Raw genomic sequence first — 10,676 nt, 5'->3', positions numbered from 1 at the left:
ATTTGCTGTGATGGTGAAACCAAGGAGAATGGATATCTCATGCTCAAAAATCCTGAACTCCCTGATGGTCTTCAGGGAAGAGTTTTCAAAGGAAACTTTTGAGGGGAGGGCTGCAGAATATATGACTCTCCTCTGATTGGTTGGTGGTGAGGCAACAAGGGTGGTGTTTCAGGAATCTCAATAATCAGCTTTCAGGTTTGGACCAGTCTGGGTCTCAGCAGGTAGTTATAATCCTCTGCCTGAGTAGGAGCCTTAGTTTCCGTAGAAGAACACAAATGTATGTGTCAGGTTGGGACTTTGCTTTATTGCTACACTATTGTTTCTTGACTGTCCTCCCTTATCTCTGCATTCCTTCCCTTCTCTGCTGTTGCTCAGTCTCTCAGTTCTGTCTGACTCTTTGCAACCCCATGGATTGCAGCATGCCAGTCTTTTCTGTCCTTCACCATCTCCCAGAGCTGGCTCAAACTCTTGTACATTGAGTCGGTGATGCCATCCAACCATCTCATCCTCTGTCATCCCCTTCTCCTCTTGCCTCCAATCTTCCCCAGCATCAGGGTCTTTTCCAATGAGTCAACTCTTCTCATCAGCTGGCCAAAGTATTGGAGTTTCAACTTCAGCATCAGTCCTTCCAATGGATATTCAGTGTTGATTTCCTTTAGGATTGATTGCTATGATCTCCTTGCAGTCCAAGGGACTCTCAAGAGTCTTCTCCAGCACCACAGTTCAAAAGCATCAATTCTTCGGCACTCAGCTTTCTTTATGTCCAATGCTCACATCCATACCTGACTAGTGGAAAACCATAGCTTTGACTAGACGGACCTTTGTTGGCAAGTAATGTCTCTGCTTTTTAATACGCCATCTAGGAGAAGGCAATGAAACCCCACTCCAATACTCTTGCCTGGAAAGTCCCATGGACGGAGGAGCCTGGAAGGCTGCAGTCCATAGGGTCGCTAGGAGTCGGACATGGCTGAGCAACTTCACTTTCACTTTTCACTTCCATGCATTGGAGAAGGAAATGGCAACCGACTCCAGTGTTCTTGCTTGGAGAATCCCAGGGATGGGGGAGCCTGGTGGGCTGCCATCTCTGGGGTCGCACACAGTCAGACACAACTGAAGTGACTTAGCAGCAGCTTAGCAGCAGCAGCAGTTTTGTCAAAACTTTTCTTGCAATGAGTGTCTTTTCTTTTGATGGCTGCAGTCACTGTCTGTGGTGATTTTGGAGCCCAAGAAGATAAAGTCTGTCGCTGTTTCCATTGTTTCCCCATCTATTTGCTATAAAGTGATGGGACAAGACGCAATGATCTTCATTTTTTTTTTCTGTAGGAAAAAAAAATTGTTTTGTACATGGGAAGAAACAATATAAATTCAAAACTTACAGATAAGGGTTAGCTCTATCACTCATCTCTTTAAAAAGTTTATACGAATATCCAGTCAACACCAACAGGATTATCTCCCTTGAAATATTATCTATACAGATTTCCAAGTAGACCACAGGGCTGTGTACTGTCTTGGAATGTCCTCAGAAGGCTCTGTCATTGATCAGGTAACAGAGTAAAAACCCCAGAGTCCTTTCTTTCAAATGGAAGAGCAAGAGACAGGGATAGAAGAAGCTATTCAAATTTCATCTTCTTTCCTTGTGGCTTGTGGTCTCCTCCTCCTCCTCCACTGCCTCCTTGGAAGCCTCCTCGCCCTCCAAAGCCTCCCTGGCCTCTGCCACCAAAGCCACCTCGGCCACCTCTGCCTCCTCCTTGGCCACCAAAGCCACCTTCACCCTTAGGTTTGGCCCAGTCCAAAGTGACTTTGTTTCTGTCGATATCACCTCTTCCATGGCCTCCTTGGCAGCTTTGGCATCTTCCTCGCTGTTAAAGTCTACAAAACCAAACCCTTTGGAGGACCCAGTCTCCCAGTCAGTGACTATCCTTGCTCGAATGGAGGCATCAAAGGACTCCTTTAACATCTCTTCTGTGGTATCCTCAGAGAGACCTTTGACAAAGAGAGTCTTGGATGGCTGGCTTCTTGCATTAGGTGATCTCCTGGGTCCTTGCAACTCCAGTCTGACGGCTCTGCCCTCAATGTCCCTTTTATTACATGAATTGAAAGCTTCTTTAGCATCTTCAAATGAAGCAAATTCTATAAATGCATACCCTTTAGATTTGCCATTTTGGTTCTGGGGCACCTTGATATGAGTTGCCTTCTCAAATACTTCCTGAAGAGTTTCTTCTGTTGCACTATAGGAGAGGTTGCTTAAAACCAGGGTTTTTGATTCACCACTGCAAGTGCTATTCTTTCCACTTCTATGGTCTTGACTTTGGCCTTTCTCTCTGGTGTAGTACAGAGAAATGGATCGCCCATCTATCTCTGTTCCCTGCTTTTCTTCCAAGGTTTTTTCCGCATCAGCTTCTGTCTTAAATTCAATATAAGCAATCCTTTTACTCTTTTCATCCTTGCTGACTAATCTGATCTCCACAACATCTTCAAACACTTCTTTTAATTCATCCTGAGTAACTTTGTAAGGCAGAATTTTAGCCAAAAGTGTTCTTGCATCTCGATCTTTCTTACTGTCTTTTCCCTTTGGTTTTTCTAGTTTAATTTCATTGCCAAAGACTTTTAAACCAGTGAGTTCCAAGGCTTTTTCCAGGTCTTCAGCAGATTCAAAATCCACATAGCCAAACTTCCTAGACACACCAATTCTGACATCGACAACAGCAAGATCGTTTTTAGCAAAAAGATCACTAATACCCGTTTTCAATTCAGGAGCAGATTTATTGAAGTTCAGGTTTCCAACAAAGAGATTGAAAGACGTAGTTGGTTCTGTGCCTTCCACTTTTTGTTCCTTGGCTTCAGGAGCTGCTTTTTGTTTGGCCATTTCCTTCTTTCGTTTTCCAGGTGCTTGTTTGACGGGCTCTTCTTCCTCTTCCTCCTCTTCTTCCTCCTCCTCCTCTTCTTCCTCCTCCTCCTCTTCTTCCTCCTCCTCCTCTTCTTCCTCCTCCTCCTCTTCTTCCTCCTCCTCCTCCTCCTCTTCTTCCACCTCATCATCGTCCTCCTCCTCATCGTCATCCTCTTCCTCCTCCTCCTCATCGTCATCCTCTTCCTCCTCCTCTTCGTCATCCTCCTCCTCCTCTTCATCTTCAGCAGTGCTCTTAGCTTTCACAGGAGCAGCTTTTACTGGAGCTTTCTTTCCTTTCGCTGGTACAATCTCCATAGGTTTTTCTTCAGAGTCATCTTCGTCGTCCTCCTCCTCATCCTCCTCCTCCTCCTCATCATCGTCATCATCATCCTCGTCATCCTCATCATCTGCGGCAGGAGCAGCACCAAAAGCAGCAGCTGCCTTCCTCACTGCTGGCTCATCCTCCTCTTCGTCATCATCGTCTTCCTCCTCACTGTCATCGTCATCTTCTTCATCACTGTCTTCCTTCTTGGCATTCTCGCCGTGCTTTGCTCCCTTGCCTGGGGTGGCTGCTCCCTTCTTACAGAGGGTGCTACCAATGCTTTGCCTGGGGTGGCTCCCTTTTTGCCAGGTGTTACCCCTGCTTTGGCAGGTGGAACTGTCTTCTTGGCTGGCATAGCTGCTGCCTTTTTGCCAGGGGTGACAACTGCTTTCTTTGCTGGTGTGGCAACTGCAACCTTTTTTGTTGGGGGAACCACCGTCTTCTTTGCTGGAGTTGTGGTAGCCTTCTTGCCTTTTTTGTGCGGGATAACAACCTCTTCTGCACTGCTCTCATCGTCTTCATCTTCTGACATTTCCTCATCTTCACTGTCTTCTTCTACCTCCTTTGGGGGAGGAGCCGTTTTCTTGGAGTCACCTTGACTTTTGCCGGCCTTTGCGAGCTTTACCATGGTGGCGGCTTATGACGGCGGAGTGTGTGGCGAGCGAGTGGCGCAGACGAGCCCAGAGGAACCTAAGCACCGTCGGTGGCGGCCACTAATCCCTGAGCGTGGACGCTTGGCTGCCAGCTAGCGCTCGAGACTGAGGCGAAAGCGATCTTCATTTTTTGAGTGTTAGGTTTTTAAGCCAGATTTTTTCGCTGTTCCTTTCACCTCCATCAAGAGACTCTAGCTCCTCTTTACTTTCTGCCATAAGGGTGGTGTCATCTGCATATCTGAGGTTATTGGTATTTCTCCCGGCAATCTTGATTCCAGCTTGTGCTTCATCCAGCCTGGCATTTCACAATGTACTCTGCATATAAGTTAAATAAGCAGGTGACAATATACATCCTTGACTTTCTCCTTTACTAGTTTTGAACCAGTCTGTTTTTCCATGTCCAGTTCTAACTGTTGCTTCTTGACATGCATACAGGTTTCTCAGGAGACTGGTAAGCTGATCTGGTATTCCCATCTGTTAAATAATTTTCCACATAGTGTGATTCACACAGTCAAATGTTTTAGCATAGTTAAAGAAGCAGATATAGATGTTTCTCTTGACTTTTCTATGATCCAGCAGATTTTGGCAATGTGATCTCTGGTTACTCTGCTTTCCTAATCACACCTGTACATCTGGAAGTTCTCAGTTCACATGTTGTTGAAGCCTAGCTTGAAGGATTTTGAGCATTACCTTGCTAGCATATGAAATGAGTGCAATTGTGAGGTGGTTTCAACATTCTTTGGCATTACCCTTCTTTGGCATTGGAATGAAAACTGACCTTTTCCAGTTCTGTGGCCACTGCTGAGTTTTCCAAATTTGCTGGCATAATGAGTGCAGCACTGTCACAGCTTCATCTTTTAAGATTTGAAATAGCTCAACTGCAATTCCATCACCTCCCTTAGCTTTGTTCGTAGCGATGCTTCTTAAGGCCCACTTGACTTTGTACTCCAGGATGTCTGGCTCTAGGTGAGTGATTATATACCATTATGGTTGTCTGGGTTATTAAGATCTTTTGTGTATAGTTCTTCTGTGTATTCTTGCCACCTCTCTTAGTATCTTCTGCTTCTGTTAGGTCCATACCATTTCTGCCCTTTATTGTACCCATCTTTGCATGAAATGTTCCCTTGGTATCTCTAATTTCCTGGAAGAGATCTCTAGCCTTTTCCATTCTATTGTTTTCCTCTATTCCTTTGCATTGATCACTGAAGAAGACTTTCTTATCTCTCCTTGCTGTTTTTTGGAACTCTGCTTTCAGATGGGTATATCTTTCCTTTTCTTCTTTGCTTTTTGCAGCTTTTCTCAGATATTTTTAAGGCCTCCTCAGATAACCATTTTGCCTTTTTCATGTCTTTCTTCTTCTTGGGCACGGTTTTTTATTACCACTTCCTGTACAATGTTGCAAACCTCCGTCCATAGTTCTTCAGGCACCCTGTCTATCAGATCTAATACCTTGAATTTATTTGTCACTTCCACTATATAATCATAAGGGATTTGATTTAGGTCATACCTGAATGGCCTAGACTTTCAATTTAAGTCTGAATTTGGCAATAAGGAGTTCATGACCTGAGCCACAGTCAGCTCCTGGTCTTGTTTTTGCTGACTGTATGGAGCTTCTCCATCTTCAACTGCAAAGAATATAATCAATCAGATTTTGGTAATGACCATCTGGTGATGTCCAAATGTAGAGTCGTCTCTTGTGTAGTTGGAAGTGGATGCTTGCTATGACCAGTGCGTTCTCTTGGCAAAACTGTTAGCCTTTGTCCTGCTTCATTTTGTACTCCAAGGCCAAAATTGCCTGTTACTCGAGGAATCTCTTGACTTTTTACTTTTGCTTTCCCTTGTCTAGTTAGTAATTGTTTGAATCTACCCTTGGAACTCAGGGAAGCTCTAGGAGGCTGAAGCCTTTTTCTACAAACAAGAAACAGGGGACACTGAAACCCTTTGCACCTTGGAGGGCCCATAAGGTCCTGCTTGGTTACAGTCTCTTTTCTTTAGTACTCTTTAATCTTGAGGGAGAACAGAAGAAAGGGAATGCAGTTTTGGATAGAGAGATTAATCATAAACTCAGAAAAGGAACTCGGCTTTAGGACTCAGTTTAAAGCATGACTGGGGCAGTTTCCATCAGTAGAGTGAGCCCCCTTCTTAGGATGTGTGTGTCCTGCTGTGGGGCACCCCAGCTGGTTCAGACTGAAGAAGGGCAGGTAAAAAAGGAGATGTGGTGATTCTGATGCCAATAGCTCAACGTCTTTGCACACTTGCACAAATGAAATCTCAGAGTTTTGGGTGAAATAGAAAAGAATAGTAGAGTTGTATTGCTTTGCCAGGCAAAAGAGGACACAGTAGATTCCTGTGCCCTCAGAACTGTGTATCCCAACCCAGGAGGATTTGATGAGGAGTTTTATAACAATGATTCAAAGTGGGGACAAGATAAAGATGTGAGTAGGTCCTGCACTGCCTTAATCTCAACTCATGTTCAGTTCAGTTCAGTCGCTCAGTCATGTCTGACTCTTTGCAACCCCACAAACTGCAGCAGGCCTCCCTGTCTATCACCAACTCCCGGAGTCCACGCAAACCCATGTCCATTGAGTCAGTGATGTCATCTTGTCCTCTTATTCTCTGTCGGCCCCTTCTCCTCCTGCCCTCAATCTTTCCTAGCATCAGGATCTTTTCAAATGAGTCAGCTCTTCGCATCAGGTGGCCAAAGTATTGGAGTTTCAGCTTCAACATCAGTCCTTCCAATGAACACCCAGGTCTGATCTCCTTTAGGATGGAATGGTTGGATCTCCTTGAAGTCCAAGGAACTCTCAAGAGTCTTCTCCAACACCGTAGTTCAAAAGCATCAATTCTTCAGTGTTCAGCTTTCTTTATAGTCCAACTCTCACATCCATACATGACCACTGGAAAAACCATAGCCTTGACTAGATAGACATTTGTTGGCAAAATAATGTCTCTGCTTTTTAATATGCTGTCTAGGTTGGTCATAACTTTTCTTCCAAGGAGTAAGTATCTTTTAATTTCATGGCTGCAATCACCATCTGCTGTGATTTTGGAGCTCAGGAAAATGGAGCCACTGTTTCCACTGTTTCCCCATCTATCTGCCATGAAGTGATGGGACCGGATGCCATGATCTTAGTTTTCTGAATGTTGAGCTTTAAGCCAACTTTTTACCCTCCTCTTTCACTTTCATCAAGAGGCTCTTTAGTTCTTCTTCACTTTCTGCCATAAGGGTGGTGTCATCTGCACATCTGAGGTTACTAATATTTCTCCCAGCAATCTTGATTCTAGCTTGTGCTTCCTCCAGCCCAGCATTTCTCATGATGTACTCTGCATATAGGTTAAATAAGCAGGGTGACAATATACAGCCTTGATGTACTCCTTTTCCTATTTGGAACCAGTCTGTTCCATGTCAACTCCGGTGGTGGTCTCTTAATGGGTTTCTCTGGTCCTTTGAATGGTCCTCAGATGGATTCTTGGCTGTTCCTCCCTTGGTTAGTAACTGTTGCCCTTTGGAACTCAGGGAAAGACATGGAGGCTGGAGTCTTACCTACAAGAAATGGGTGATGAAAGGACCTCTGTGCCTGGGAACCTCCCTGGGCCCCACTCAGTTTCAATTCCACAGGGTGGCTTTGACCAGCAGCCTTAGCTGGAGGCTCTGGGGGTTACTGTGAGACAAGGATCCATTGAGACCCAAGGAGAAGACAGGATATCCTGGGTGTTGGGCAGTGGGCTCCAGATGTCGCTTATTGTTATAGAAAATGACACATGGCAGGATCAGGACACCAGTACTGGCCTGCCTGTACAGGTGAGCTTACCCAGGTAGAAGATATTGTATTTAAAAGGAAAATGTAAAATGGGATGATGGTACTATCTCTGAGGGCACTCATTTATTCCTCTCAACAATCCTTATGAGGTAGGTGCATTAATCCCACTTTGTAGATGAAGGAACAGAGGCACAGTTAGCTCGAACAACGTGCTCATGGTGGCAAATCTAGTAAGAGACTGGGCAAGGGCTGGAAGCCAGGTTATTTGGCTCAGAAACCATGCTCTTAACCACTTCACTGTGATTCCACAAAAATCTCTGTCTACTGTAAACTTAAGCATGAATATCTGAGCACTATGTTTAAACACTAGACTTTCATAGAGAATTCATGAAAGTTTTGCAGGAAGTGGGACCCCTTCCAGGGCCCAAGATTGTGCTCTTTCCTAACACTGAGGAATAAATTGTCCAAGGAGACACACACATGCTGACAAAGAAAGAGGCTTTATTTGGAAGGAGTACCCAGGCAGAGAGTAGCAGGGTAAGGGAAGCCAGGAGACCTGTTCTGCCATGTGTGGCTCATGGTCTCAGGTTTTATGATAACGAGGTTAGTTTCCAGGTTGTCTCTGGACAATCATTTTGGCCCATATTTGGTCTGACTAAGGGTCCTTCCTGGTGGTGCACACATCTCTCAAACAAGATGGATTCTAGCATGAAGGATTCTGGGAGGTTGATAGGACATAAAGACCGGCATCTCCTTCTTTTTTGGCCTCTCCTGAATTCTCATTCTTAGTTGTGGTTAGTTTTTGGCAATGATGCCATCTTCCTTTAAGGGCATCCTGTTATGAGCCAACTCATGCAAGTGGTTATCATTGTGCCTGGCCAAGGTGGGTGGTTTCGGTTAGGAGTTCCCTAACAGAAGTGTGGCAGCAATGACCCAGACCTAGGTAGGATGGTCAACAAGATGGGTAACATAACCCAGGCACAGTGATAAGACAGGAAAATTTCAGGGTTTTTGGCTTCTGGGCCTGTGGGATGATGATGCTCTTCCCTGGAGTGGGGTTTGCAACAACAGGAAAGATGGCCACCCAGTCTTGGGTGTGCCTGGGAGCTATGCAGCAAAGATGTCCCAGAGGCTGTGGCATATACAGGTGTGGGACCCAGCAGAGTCTGCTTGAGGCTCACCTGGGAAATCATTAGCCAGTAGGGGGTGATCATACAGGAGGGCAACAGAGTACTCAGGCTTGTGTAGTTCACACTGGATTGGGGAAGGGAGTGGTGTGTATCCTAACTATCAAGAATGTATAATTCTTGGAATCAGAAACACTGCTGCCTTGGGTGGAATGGGGCAAATCCATCATACTCATTAGCATTTATGTGGCAGCAGAAAGAAAAAGCAAAGAAGGAAAACCCCCTTTTAAGTGGCTTATCTTGAATATGACCCATATGAATTCCTGTCTCTTTTTATTAGTGATGTAGGAGACTAGAACATGCCACTCCCAAATATAGTTCTATGGCATAAGCACTATTTTGAGCTGGTTATTTTGAGATACTTCAGTCATAGGAAGAGTCAGACATGACTGAGCGACTTCAGTTTCACTTTTCACTTTCATGCATTGGAGAAGGAAATGGCAGGGATGGGGTAGCTTGGTGGGCTGCCATCTATGGGGTCGCACGGAGTCGGACACGACTGAAGCGACTTAGCAGCAGCAGCAGCAGTCATAGGAAGAGCTCTGAGAAGACAGTAGAAATTACCCTTTTATAAGGGAAATTTATATTTATAAAGGTAATCTCCACTTTTATGTCTTCTCTGTTTGAAGAGAAGTTTGAGTCTAAATCACAAGAGCATCTTACCAATGGAGAAGATACTGACTTACACCTGCAAAGCAAGCATTATCCTCCTTTATCTTCCCTTTCTTGGTTTCTTTTCCATTTCCTGCCCCCCACCCCATACCTTTTTTTTTTTATGATTTGGCTGAAGATGGTAGTTAAGCCTGAATTCTAAGTCAACTCTTTGCGAGTTACTCATTTTGCCCTGTGTATCTCGCATGTGTATATGAAACATAAATGTCAGAAAACTTTTGTTTTTCTTTTATCAATCATTTCTTACAGGGGCCCCTGATGAGAACTTAGAAGAGGAGAGGGAAAATTATGTTTCCACCCCTACAGTGGGAAGGAGACACATGCTCAACCTAGATACATGAGTCTGAGTTATGCAACCCTGGCTGGTGATTCTCTCCAGCCATATCTCAGAGTCTATGGGAGGGGGAGCATGAATCTTTGATGGGCAGCTGCCTTTAGCTGCCTCAGACACCCATGCCTTCTAGTGATGCACTTACACACTGACACATTGCTGAAAGGTGTGAAAGCTCTGTTTCTCACTTTTTCTCTTCATCTCTCTCCCCCCATCTATCACTCCACCTTCCTCCTTTTGCTTCTCAGATATGATGTTCAGAGAAGGGAAAATCTTAATACTATACTTGTTATTAATCCATTTTATCAATTATATTCAAGGTACCTACTATGTAGCAAGTACTGTGTTTATTGAGTCTGTAGCACAAATAGAGCACTTAACATTGTCTCTTTTTTGAAAAAACTAATCCTCCCAATGGTTCCATGAGATGGGCAGTATTTTTCCCATTCTACTGTTGGATAATGGCTCCCTGAAGTGTCACCACAACTTTGTAAGACAAATGAACCTGTTACTTATCTTGGTAAGGGAAAATCCTACTTTGACAGTTGAATCTCCAGTGTCTTGGCAAAAAAAGAGTAATGTTGGGATCGTTATTGTGCTCTGAAGTCTAGTGTAGAGTATCTTAAACTGGGACTTGGTTAGGTTTGGGTGAGGGTCATGATACAATAATTTAGAATTGGTGGGCACTGCAAGGAGAGGAGTTTGGGGACAAAGTCTTGAGAAATGGAATATCTCCTGTCATATCAACAAACAAGGATGTCCCAGTCATCAGTGATTCCAGCTCCCCAAGCACTCAGGAAGGAGAAGAATACCTGTGATCTGTCAATCATCAGGCTGCAGCCACTCCCTATGGGGAGCCCTGA

General features: G+C 44.5%; 1 pseudogene; it reads right to left on the bottom strand.

Moving 5' to 3' along the window:
* Positions 1-1,610: 1,610 nt before the first annotated feature.
* LOC138077233 (nucleolin-like) lies at positions 1,611-3,837 on the bottom strand (annotated as a pseudogene).
* Positions 3,838-10,676: the final 6,839 nt, after the last annotated feature.

The sequence above is a fragment of the Capricornis sumatraensis genome, chromosome 3 (assembly GCF_032405125.1).
Source record: "Capricornis sumatraensis isolate serow.1 chromosome 3, serow.2, whole genome shotgun sequence".
NCBI classification, from domain to species: Eukaryota; Metazoa; Chordata; class Mammalia; order Artiodactyla; family Bovidae; genus Capricornis; species Capricornis sumatraensis.
The sequence above is the reverse complement of the archived record's forward strand: the minus strand, read 5'-3'. Positions and strand labels throughout refer to the sequence as shown.